This window comes from Telopea speciosissima, chromosome 3, assembly GCF_018873765.1.
Source record: "Telopea speciosissima isolate NSW1024214 ecotype Mountain lineage chromosome 3, Tspe_v1, whole genome shotgun sequence".
Classification (NCBI taxonomy): domain Eukaryota; kingdom Viridiplantae; phylum Streptophyta; class Magnoliopsida; order Proteales; family Proteaceae; genus Telopea; species Telopea speciosissima.
Window position 1 is genome coordinate 2,195,160 of NC_057918.1, and position 12,772 is coordinate 2,207,931.

Below are 12,772 nucleotides of genomic sequence, written 5' to 3' on the forward strand. Positions count from 1 at the left end.
GTTTCAGTCCAACTTAATCGATTCCCACCAATTTAAGACCTCACATCGTTACCTCATCGTCTAATTAATTGGGTCTCATAGGCTGAGCATGGACACATTTATATACAGTTAGACATTTACTAGTTCATATTCAATGTCAAGTTAATCAGGCCAATCACGCTATATTCAGTCTTTAAAGGATTTAGGTCCTCTATAACGCGACATGGTTTGTAGCGCACCATCCAACGGCCCGCATTGCTTAGGCACGTAACCCAATACACAGGCGAGGTGTTAGGCTACATGTCCAAACACTGCAGGCCGTTGGATGTGCACTACAGAGGAGCCCAACGCATCTTTAAACGGGATAACTAGGGTTTAAACGAGTTGTAAACATTACCATAAATGAGTTGATCAAATTATAAATGGACTGTAAACGATTGTCCCAGTCAGTTGCCGGTGTTTGTCGGTCCAGTTGAGGTCCCGTCGGGCTACAACATTGCATCGTGGACGTCTGAATAATAGATGACTAGGCTCGACACCAGACCATTTTACTAACCGGTTGGACTGGTTAGCACCGATTGGTTAGGGCCAGTTTTTGACACAGTTGGATTGGAAGTGTTTAGTACTGCAAGCGGACACGTTAAGGGAACAAATTCTCTTGCTTCATCTCGTCCTCTTTCAGGACGAAGAGGTAGACGATGACTACTGCACGAGACTCTCCTCCTCAGTGTTGCCGTCTCCCTTAAGTAGCAACTTAAATTAAAAAAATAAAAAATAAATTTCCCTCCTCTGAGCACCCTCCGACCAAAACCCCTCGTTAAAAGTTAAAACCCTAATCTACTTCAGCCATCACTCAAAAAGGTCATCAGGAAGAGATGGTAACATGGAAGATAGTATCTCTATTGGCCGATAACTGTCTTACTCGTCGGCTGCATTTTCCTTGACATGTTAGATTTCTGATCCCTGATTTAAATTTGATGCCAATTTCAAGGTCTCCGTGTTTGGATGGATATGTTTTCACTTTCAATAAAGTTATCGAATTGAGCTGCTTTAGGGTTTCACTTCTATGAAATTCACTAGTTCTTGCTAATTTTCCGTAGTTGAATTTACTTTAGCTTCATCTGGATTTCATAACGTCGTGCAATGTCACGTGAAATGGCTTGTTTATAATGTAATATATTAGTTGTAAAATTCGGAATTTACGGTTTTCAAGTTTCAACTTTCAAGAACTAATTTTTCTGTAAAGAAATATATATATTGCCTGGTTCCTGTAATAATTGTCTGGAAGCGTCAATAGGCATCTGGTTTGCTTTGCTAATACAGGACAATTATTTTTCTTCTTCGCATAGGTAGTCATGGCGACTGCTTGACTCGGACAAGCGGAAAATTTTCAGTGTATCTTAAGGTGAATCAGAATTCAGAAAAAATGTTGGAAATATTCGCTGATTCCTAGATTGTGACGCGAAGAAGTGAAGCTTATTTCATGGAGTTGACACACCTATATGTGGCCACAGCAAAAGCACTCTCATGCGGGATTATGGGTAGAAAGGAGATTTTGATGAGGTTTTGAAAAATTGTCATACGGCTTTGTTGAGCTACTGGGATGTCTTGAGGACGTATTTGTTCATATTTCTGAGGAGTGTTGGCTCTGTGATTTTATTTTTCCCATTTCGTTTGGCAGGACCTTTGCTGGGCCTTAGGTTTCTTGATTGGTCTAAATGGGAGTTTGGATGTTCTATTTCACTGTGTGCAATACGAGCTTTCTGTTTAGTGTGATAATTAATGTGGGGCCTGAGGTCTTGATTGGGAGTTTCATGGTTGGATATTTGTGAAATTAGCTATGCATGTTTTTACCATGATTTATTATTTTATTGGCAAACTGACTACCTGTTCAGTATAGAAATAGATGTATATAATAAGCAATTTTTTTTTTTTTTTTGTAACGTCTTACGCCATTTTCAATTTATATGTTTTTGTTAAGCTAATTCTGAATCCAGACACTTTTTTTTCTTCTTCCTGATATTGTTACTCAGAAATATTTTATGTTGGTGGATCAATAGGCTATTCTTTTTAATGTTGATAGGGTAGAACTTCTGATAGCATCGTGTTAATTTACTTATTGCAAAAGGTTCTCTGACATGAATTTGAACCTGTTTAGTTTTAAGTAAACCATTCTGAAACTTAAAAATGTTCTCTCTCTCTCTCTCTCTCACACACACACACATTGGCATGAACTTTTGAACATTGTGAAATGATTTGGCGATTGGTTTTGTGGTGTTGATATAGATAGCAAGCTTTTCTTTTTAATTATTACATTATTGGATCTTTTACGTTTTGTGTTGTGTTCTGATGTGATGAATGCAGCTTAACTTTTGTATCTATCGTTTTATTTTCCTCTTATATTTTTGACAGAAAGTAGAAACAATGAACAGAACATTTAATGGACAGATTTTGGTAGAAAAGCTTGCCAAGCTTAACAACTTACAACAGAGTATAGAGAGTATCCTTTTGATCATGTTTTAAGACTGGCATATAATTTTCCTCTTACGTATTCATTTTAATGTTTATTCTCATTGCAGTTGTTGGCTGGACACAGTTAGTAAGGGAACATTAGGAAAAACCCAATTTTCTTTTGGAGTGTATAGTCATAGGGAACTGGCTACCCTACTTTTCATTCATTCGTTGGTGTGTGATTTCAAGATAAAATGCCATGGGAAAGAGAAAAGGTTTAATCCTTGGCTAGCTTTCTGATACTAGAGTTTTTCAAATATCCGCTTGATAAGCAATGTAGAAGCTGATTTGGTAAGCAGCACATCTGAAATTGTCTACTGTTAAATTTTAGTTAGTGCTTCCACCTGAGAAAGTGCTCTTTAACTAATGAACTGAACTAAATACACGCTACATCCTATTGCTTCTTGTAGTCTACACAAGAATCAACTGTTTGTGTAGAGGAGTCAAGTGAGACAAAATCCTGGAACTTCTCCGGAGCCAAGAATCTCCACCTACTTTGTTTTGTCCAATAATTATACAGAACAATGCAATCTAAATGAGTATAAAATAATCTCAAATTTATAGTAGTTGATTAGTTTTATAAGAATTGAGGAAAATGCCATATAGACTTCCCCACCCTGTGGTCACCACTTGCCACCCATGATGTTGAATCGGGTAATTCTGCAGTTAATTGGGTTGGTTCCCTCTCTTGGGGGGGGGGGGGGGAGGGTTAGTGAATGACTCTCTTAATATGATACCTGAACATCTGTTCTGATGAACTGGTAGGCTTGTATAACCATCACAAAATATTAACACCATTCATTGTTCAAATCAGAAAGAAGTGTTGCATCTTCTTATCAAGCTGGACTTCGCAACTTGTGGTCTTTGATAATGGTGGCCTCTTTAAAGAGAAAAATCTTAATAATTTTTTCTCTTGATGCCTAAAAGTTGCAAATTGTTGGACATAGGTAACAAGCATGGTTCGTGGAAAAAAAAAGACATTACATCTATAAGCAAAATTTACTGAAATTTCACTGACATATCCGGTTTTGGCAGACATTGAAATGGGGGTGAAATCTGAAATTTCAAACCTTGGAACATAGTTGTCAAGGCATGTGGCATAAGGCCTATGATTGTCTAGGTGGAAGGTGCCCCTTGAGGTCCAACCATCCAAGGTGGCCAATCACCTTATTTACCAAGGCAAACAGACTCAGAACTGGATGATCTTGCCCTAACTATACATTCTTCTACTCAGTTTTGGGAAATGTAATTAAGTATGGTTTTATTTCTTGGTTTTGGTATATATATATAACCCTAAGATAAATATGGTATGGATGATAAACTTTGAAATGTTGAGATAAGATGTCACTTGCTATATGATATCATCTTGTTAGTTCCCATATTCTATTAGTTATTATCATGTTACTATCCTTTTGCTGCGACTTTGATTATGTTTGTATTGTTGGGTTGGTGACCATGGTACTGCAAAGTGTGGATCCTGGGATTGGTGTGGAATACACGGGGGTATTCCAGTCCCACTACCTAGCCTTAGGGAGTGGGGTGTGACAGCGTCCCGATTGCATAATCAACAACTGATTCGACTAATGAATAAACTACTGAACCAATAGGTAGGTAGGCTCTTCATCTCTACCACGAGGATCGGGCTATCAATCACGCTCATCAGGCTCAGAATCTTCATCCCGAGCAGCGTAGAAAACCAAAACTCTATAGGGCGGTTGCCGCTTTCAAGCCTGCAAACGGTGCAAACGGAGGTTTGGAGCCCTAACCTAGGTTGGGTGCAGGAGTGCCCCGCAAAGAAAACGGATGCATGTTAGCACTTCTTACCTAACCAAGCAAGGGATGGGTTTTGCATGTTGTAAATTTCAGTTGTATTTCATTTGTACCTTTATGTGTTTCTATAATCTCACTTCTACTCGTATTCTATTCTATATAGTCTGATTTGTGGTAGCGTGTCCATGGTTAGATTTCTTGTGTTTCTGTATCTGATCAGCGCCATTGGAGTGTGTATGAGTATGTGTTGTTAGTATGAGTATAAATTATATATTTAAGGAAGATAAAGAGGGACCAGGTTGAGGTGTGTGTGGTATCATTCTCTATGTTTGGGTGACCATGTAAAAATGTGTGTGCATGAGAGAGGGGTGCATTTATGACTTATGAGTTAATTTTGAAGGGGGGAAAAGAGGATTATCCCACACTGCAGAGAGAGACTAGTTCTCAATCTCACAAGCCCTATTTGAACAAACTATTATTACAAATTAACAGTGGGCGAGCCTTGGCGCAACGGTTAAGTTGCGGTATTGCAACCATCAGGTTGTGGATTCGAAACATGGAAACAGCCTCTTCGCAAGCGGGGGTAAGGCTGCGTACACTGTCCCCTCCCAGGCCCTGCAGTAGCAGGAGCCTCGTGCACTGGGACGCTTTTTTATTATTACAAATTAACATCAGCTTTAGAATGTTGATACTAATTTTTTTTATCTGTGCTTCAAGTCCAAACCTGTTCTTAAACAGTTACACCTTTCAATCGGTTTTAAGTTGCTCACTTTAGATTTTGGTTACTAGGTTGGGCAGGGAGTGTGCATGTGGAAAAGCATATATGCGTTGCTGGTTGGTTAGTTGAAGAGCAGAACTTTCCTACATTAAAAATCCTTAAGGTCTATTCGATTGGCTGGGTATGTTTGTCATGGGAAAAAACCAGAGAAAGGAATTTGATAAGTAATTCCACCATCATTGCTGTCATATATTCACCTTTCTTGCTGCCTTGCCATTTACTGAAGTGAGGCGTAGCCATCTTGTGTTACATCTCATTACCATAAAATTGTCAGCTGTCTATGCTATCTCTATAGAAGGTTTCTGTCAAGAGAAAGAAATATTGAGTTAGATAAAAGGAAACAAAATGAAAAGGACGGCTTCTTTTCCTTATCACTATATTCGTGGCATCTTTGGGGTAAACTGGCATTACCATTCCAAGGGTGTCAATATATTTTACCAAAGTTAATGATAATATATTAAAGCCACACCTATTGGAACAATTTTAGTGTATCTGAACTGGGTATAAGAGGTTAAATGCGATAGGTTCTGTAGCTGGATCCAATTATTAGATGGTGTGATGGGCCTGTGCACAATTTTGCGAGGACAACTGATCAGGTCTATATAGGACTATTGGTTTCCATCTCCTTGTTTATATGTCATTATGGAAGTGATCAGTCAACAACCTGTGACCTTGTCTCCTCTTTTCTCTTTTCATGGGTAACTAGTGCTCAATTATTTTGTGCTGCTAGTGCCTAGTGGAGCCCCAAATCTTGCTTTTCAATGTTTTTATTAACACATTTCTCCCTGTGTCAGTGTTTTGTATTCATATTAGTTATTACTCCTTAATTTGTATTCTTATTACTCGGTAATTTTGCTGATATGAAATTCTTAACCATAACAAGCTTTGTCACATTGGTGTATCTTTCATCGGAAGAAAGCAAACCAAGTTGTTGAAACATGGGATAGACAGTTCCGCTGTTCTCCACGGGAGCAGAGAGTGTCTTTTCTGTATCTTGCAAATGATATTTTGCAGAACAGTCGGCGAAAGGGTTCAGAGTTTGTTGGTGAATTTCAGAAGGTTCTTCCTGAAGCTCTTAGTGATGTGATTGAGAATGGGGATGAATTTGAAAGAAATGCTGCACTCCGGCTGGTATGCAAAATTAACTTGCATTCTTGTAAAAAAATCATTGGAGGGCCGCTAGGACCTTTGTTTTGGGTGAATATCGCAAGGACCATTAGATAGCCTCTTTCAAATAGAATCATGCCACAAGGTTTTGCTAGTCCCTTTTATTTTGGAATTAGTAGGGGAAGTACAGGTCATCCCTCCTACATGTGGTATATTTTGTATGGTTCGTCATATATATAGAAGATCCGGCAATCCTCATGGCATCAGTGTACTTTTTCTCTGTGATTCTGTGCATATGAGGATTGTATTCGAAGTGATAATTTGTTTAGATTTGAATCCAAAAAGTTTTACAACATGTGACGGAAGTATGATTGGAATATGTACTAGGTTTACTAAAATGGTATTAGATTGCTGGATGGAGAGGAGGCCAAATTAATACATGTTTATTCATCTAATTGTGAAAGTTATCATTTAGCCACAGTATGTTACTGATGTCTTAGATTAATTTTTACTAAGGTTATCATATTTTTCATTCATTAAATTGTGAAGGTTATCGTTGTGGGAGGAGCACACTATTGAGGCCTTAAATTCATTATGTACACACACTCCTATTCTGTAATGGGGGTGGGTTATGTGATTGAGCTTTTGGTCAGATAGGTGTGCTTGGTCTCATTGGATGATAAATGTTTTGGAAAGCCAGAAGGGGGAGGATCCTTTTGATCATATTGTTCTTCTTTCCCAGCAGAGCCGGTTTGGGGTTCGTCCATTAGACTAAAGTGGCTTTCTTTTTCTGGGTAGCCTTGCTTAAGAAATTTAAATCACCTTCAATCTTATTACCTGGAGGAGGTGATTGCCAGCATCTGTTCCTATGCTTTGCAGATGGTTTTGGTCAACCACCCTCCACCCTCGTTTATAATAGAACAAGTTTGTTGCTGGTTATGTTTGCTTTTTGGCATTTGCCCCGAGTCTTGAAGAGACTTCTGTTATAGCTGATTTGCAGTTGGAAGCTTTTTTTTTTTTTGTGGGGGGGGGGGGGGGGTTGTTTGGTTCCCTTAGCCTTGAAATTGGCTTTCTTGACTACTGTAAACAAAGTCCAAGTTTACAGCTTTGTATTGGACTGATGCAGTAGCAAGTCTGGACTGACCTCAATAGGGACCTATTTAGCTATTAGAGTTTTTTTTTTTCATTTAATATTTAGTCTTGTTTTAGCCAACGATAGGAGATAGAGTTTGAGTTCAATTCAATTTTCAGTTTCAGGATTGATTAGGACTTATATAGTTACATTTATTAAGATGACAAATACTTGGAAAATATAGCCTGGAATATGACTTTTGGTGCTCACCTTGGGCGCCTTGGTGAGGCCAAGGTGTTGCCTAGGCGTCAAGGTGGCTGGCCATTATTGTGGTCACTATGGCGCCATGACAACTGTTCTATAGTACATACAATGAGAGACAAACGTATACACATTACATGTATGCAAGTGGGTATGTAGGCAATTATGTGCTTGTGTTTTGTTAGTCCTTTTCCTATGCCATCACTTACACTTACAGAGCCGAAATGTTGATTTGGTTATAAATCTGATTATATTACTTAACTCTAATTTTTTTGCCACATTTTAATTTTTCTTACCTAGATTGATATATGGGAAAAGAGAAAAGTTTTTGGTTGTCGGGGCCAAACTCTAAAGGAAGAGCTTGTAGGGAGGAACCTGGAGAATAGTAACAGAAATGGAAAAAGTCCATGCTTCAAACTGGTGAGCTTTATCCCCATATGCATTATGCTTCTGTTTGCAGAGATATTTCATTTTTATGTGCACATGTGCTGCTCTTGTTAAAGGTTTTTAGTAACTGGTCCTATTCCTGGCCATCAATATTCTTGTTAAGCAGAAACAGTCTGTTGGAGATACGCTGGAAAAGATCAGTTCAAGTTTCCAAATTGTTTGTGATGGTTCTAGGGATGAAGAGGCTTTATTGAGCAAATGCAGGACTGCTGTTAGTGGTGTTGAAAAAGTGGACAAAGAAATTGGTGGCAATTATAACTCAGGTATTGCTGACATTATGTGTATGTGTCAGTTTATTTTAAGAACCGCAAATACTCATTGTTTGAAGGTTTTCAAGTAATCTCCTGGTGGCATTTTTTAGCTTTGACCTTTGCTGTCTCTGTTTATGCTTTTTACCTTTCAAATTTTCAATTCCGCATGGGAAACTCACTTAACTTGGATTTAATGTGATGATGGGCTATTTCATGTAAATGGAATGAGATCCCAACATAACTTTTTGCACATTAAACTTTGAATTATATCATCAAACATGATTTGGAAGCTACTCATAGCTTTAATTTAAGATTTTTTGTGTATATATATATATATTTTATTCTCTGAGTACATTTCTTTCATTTATTCTTAGTATTGCAATGAGCTCTGTCTTGCCTAAAGCCAAATGACTCTTCAATGAGAATGTATACGTGCTTGTTGTGTATTCTGACTATTACTATTGAGGCTAACTCCTCTGGAATGGGACCCTGATTATATCCATGACTTTGCATTTTCCTGCTGATCACTGTTCCTATGTGGTGCATTTGGAAAAATGAGTGCACCTGGTTGGCTTGGTATCAAAGTGGCAGTAGAGCATTCTGTAGAAACCGCTTCCTCTAAAAGGCCGACTTTGTAGGAAAGGGAGGAAACAATATGTGTATTATACAGGAGCTCTAACACGGTAGACTATCCAAAGGGGGACACGGTGGATAAATAATTTTTTAACACTTGCCCGCTCCCAGGGGGACTCAATACCGTGACCCCTGCCTGCTCTGATACCATGTAGAAACCGCTTCCTCTAAAAGGCCGACCTTGTAGGAAAGGGAGGAAACAATATGTATATCATATAGGAGCTCTAAGACGGCGGACTATCCAAAGGGGGACACGGGTGGATAAATAATTTTTTAACACATTCTAAAATTGTAGAGGTCATCATGGTGTTCTCAAGGTTACCGCCGTTCACTTCTCTTCTTTGTTTTTGAAAGGAAAGAAGCCTATCATTTTTTTTATTGGTGGCAATGTGGTTAAGGTTATTTTGTAGGGAAAAAATCGTAATGTGAAACAGTTTAAGCTCCTCAATAGATGTGGATTCTTGTTTTAGCTCCTCACTTCATCTGGATTCTTTGATGAATAGGGCAGCTTAATGGATCTAGATTTGTGGATGAGTTGCGGGACCAGTATAGTATACTGAGAGAATGTATTGAGCAGCTGAGATTGGTTGAATCATCAAGATCAGATCTTGTATCTCATTTAAGAGATGCTCTTCAGGAGCAGGTTGTTTGGTTAGCATATGGTAACTTTATGAAAGTCGAGTTTGAGTTGACAAAGTCTTCTTCCGTTTTAAAATTATTTGTTTTTTATTAAAAGAGATCTGATTTGTTTTCAGGAATTTAAGCTGGACCATGTTCGTAATCAACTTAAGGTAATTTCGCAATGCCTAGTGTGGCCATAGTTGGAGAACAATTAAACCTTTCAATTACAATTTGTTTGCAGTATTGAAAATCTCAAGATGAAGTCCTTAAATCAACTATGATGGGGAAAATTTGAGGGTATCAGACTATCTGTTTGTGTCCTTGTATGAAGTAGATTAGTGGCTGCATTGTCCATGTTTAAAGTTCTGCTACTATTGGTATGCTTGACAAAGTTTATCCCCAAGTCAGTTGTTTGGTCGAGCTCAGTAGTGGTACTTTTCTTCTCTAAAACTATGTCAAGATTGTGTTGGTAAGAATAAGATACCTGTCTATAGCTGTAGAGATTTAGTCTGCTGGAGTTTGCTACAGTATTTTGTGAGAAGGGTAATTATTGAACCAAAACTTGATGTTTGCTAAAATTGCATGGTAAAATTTTTTTCCTCTATTACTAAAATGTTTATATACCTGTGATGGTAATCTGGAATTCACATGCTCCACATTTAGGACCTGAACTTACCTGAATAATTTCATCTTGGCGTGCCAATTCCCAAATACGAGAAAGGCACATGAGTAAACAGCCTGAAATTCATTGCTTATTTTTATTCATGCTGACCATTCATGTGTCAAAATAGTTTCAGGCTGATAATATAAAAGAAGAACATGATATTATAAAAGAAATAAAAGAAGAGACTACAAACTAAACCACTACCAGCATGAATAACCCAAGTTGTTTTCTTCTTTTATATTATCATGTTTTAGACAAAAAACCCAAGTTGGCTTGGTTCTGTTTGGGTTTGGGTTTGGGTTTTCAAAGCCGGCCGTATTGGTCCAACCACTCTAGAGCCACTGCATCAACTCTCCTCCTTTGAAAAGAACTCGACTTCGTCGAGTTTGGACAAGGACCGAGGAGGCCATCTGAATTAGCACATTGGAGGAGGAATGATCCTGCTACCTTTTTTAGCTTAATGTTGGGGAGATCTTTAGCAGGAAAAAACTTCATTTCTTTGTTGTCGTGCTTGAAAGAGTAGGTATTTGCATACCCACAATGTTGTGCCTTCTTACTGTGGTTGAATACCCACAATGTTGTGCCTTGTTATCAAAGAACCACGATCGACAAAGAAGAATGTGACACACCTTCAAAGGGAGGACGTGACATTGTCCTGTATCTCCAAATCCACCAATAGAGTATGTGAGCAAACACATATCAGTAATCTTGAGATTAGTGGTGTTCACCCATGCAACTTTATAGGAAGTTGGACGTGGCGCTGTCTGCAATCCAAGGTTATGAATGTCTTCAGAGACGACATTAGTGCAACTACCTCCATCGATCACCATGCTACATAATTGCTCATTGCAGTTCACACAGGTTTGGAAGATATTGTTGCGGCGCCAATCTTCATCCTCAGAGACCTTTTCTGTGGTCAAACGAGGATGAAGAACATTACAAGGTTGTCACTCCTCATCAGTGTCATTGCCATTGACTTCACCCTGCTCACCCTTAGCCTCCAAATTATCTGTCTCAAGTTTTCGTTGCTCTTCTGGGACCAAAATGTATAAAAGAATCCTTATCAATATAGGTTACCAAACAGTTTGGACATTGATCACTTATATGTCTGTACCCTTTGCACGTAAAACATTGAATAGCCTTTGGCATCACAGGAGGTCTGCCAGAACTTGGAACCACGCCGAGGTGGACCAATTGACTTTGACTTTTTATTCATTAGAGATGTAATTGGGTAACTGTGTATTCCTTACATCATAATAGTCCCTGATTTACAATTGCACATAATTAACAATATGGACTGTCCATTTGCCAGCTTGTTGGCTGGAACTATAAATTGGATAGTTCTTACCATCTGGAAACTTTGTATGTCGATCCTATGAAATAATCTCAAACCCAACTAAGCCTCTTCCCAACTAAATAGGGTTGCTTACATGAAATAGGCTGCTAAGTAATTTGTCAGAAGATTTATTGTAAAGAATAATTTATCCTCATTCTTTGATGTCATTGACTTTGACCTTTTGTTCATCAGATATGTAATTGGATAACTGTGTATATGTGATGTGGTTTCTCATGTACGTATCAATTTTCAGGTTGTGCAGTCTTGATATGAACAGGCAGGCAACATCTGCCAACAAGTGCTAAACTGCAGCAATGGACAGTTGGTTGTTGAGCAAAGGTTGAAGGAAACAAACACCCCATCTGATGCACCTTCCAGTTTACTTCAAGAAACCGCAGCCATCAGCACTGGCAAAGAGCAATCAGCTCCAGTCATGTATACACAGCAGGGAACTTTCCCTGACAAGGCTGCCCACATTGAAAAAGATCCCCGCAAATCTGTAGCTGCTGCTGTGGCTGCAAAGCTTGCTGCTTCAACTTCCTCGGCTCAGATGCTCACATATGTGCTGTCATCTTTGGCATCAGAGGCTGTCATTGGCAATCCGTTGAGTGAACCTTCTGGTGATTATCCTTCTGAAAAGAGGCCTAAACTTGAGAGTGGACCATCTTCCTACATGGTTCATCAGCATCCTCAGCCACCACCGCCGCTTCTTCCACATCCTGACTCGCTCCACCACACGATCACGGCAACATCCCAACAGTTGGAACATCAACTGGCACCTCCATCGTCTTCTCCTATGTCCCATCCAGGCCCTACCATGCAGCAGCTACCGCCACCACTTCCACCAATGCCTCCACCACAGGCAGCCCAGTTCATGCAGACTGTAGGATCTATGACAGGTGTACCGTACAACTATGGTACAGCCCAACAGCCACCACCTTTGCCTGGTTATCCAACGGTTGCTGCCTCAGTTACAGGTCCAAATCCTTATCAGAATTTTCAGGGATCTGAAGGTGGTTTCTATGGCCACCCACCCGTGCCAGCAACACCACCAATTTATCGACAGTAGTTGCCCTAGTTGCTTGTGGGTTGTATGATAATTTCTGACCCCACCCCCAAAAACAAAGAAAGTAAACGAATCCTGTCCCAATTTGTGGGACTGGGATTTCATATACAGGTAGGTACATATTTGTATATTTATTCAAAGTATGATATATCAACCTCTTCTAATTTGAGGGGTCCTTTTACAGTGGTATTATGAGGTCAAGGAGGTTATTACAAGAGTTGCGGAAATAAATATGGGGAGGTAGGAGAATCTCACGGCTGGGCTTTGAGAGAGGAG

The 12,772-nt window shown here is 39.2% G+C and overlaps 1 pseudogene; it reads left to right on the forward strand.

The window, feature by feature from the left end:
* Positions 1-803: 803 nt before the first annotated feature.
* On the forward strand, positions 804-12,512 carry LOC122657104 (annotated as a pseudogene).
* The last annotated feature ends 260 nt before the right edge of the window (positions 12,513-12,772 follow it).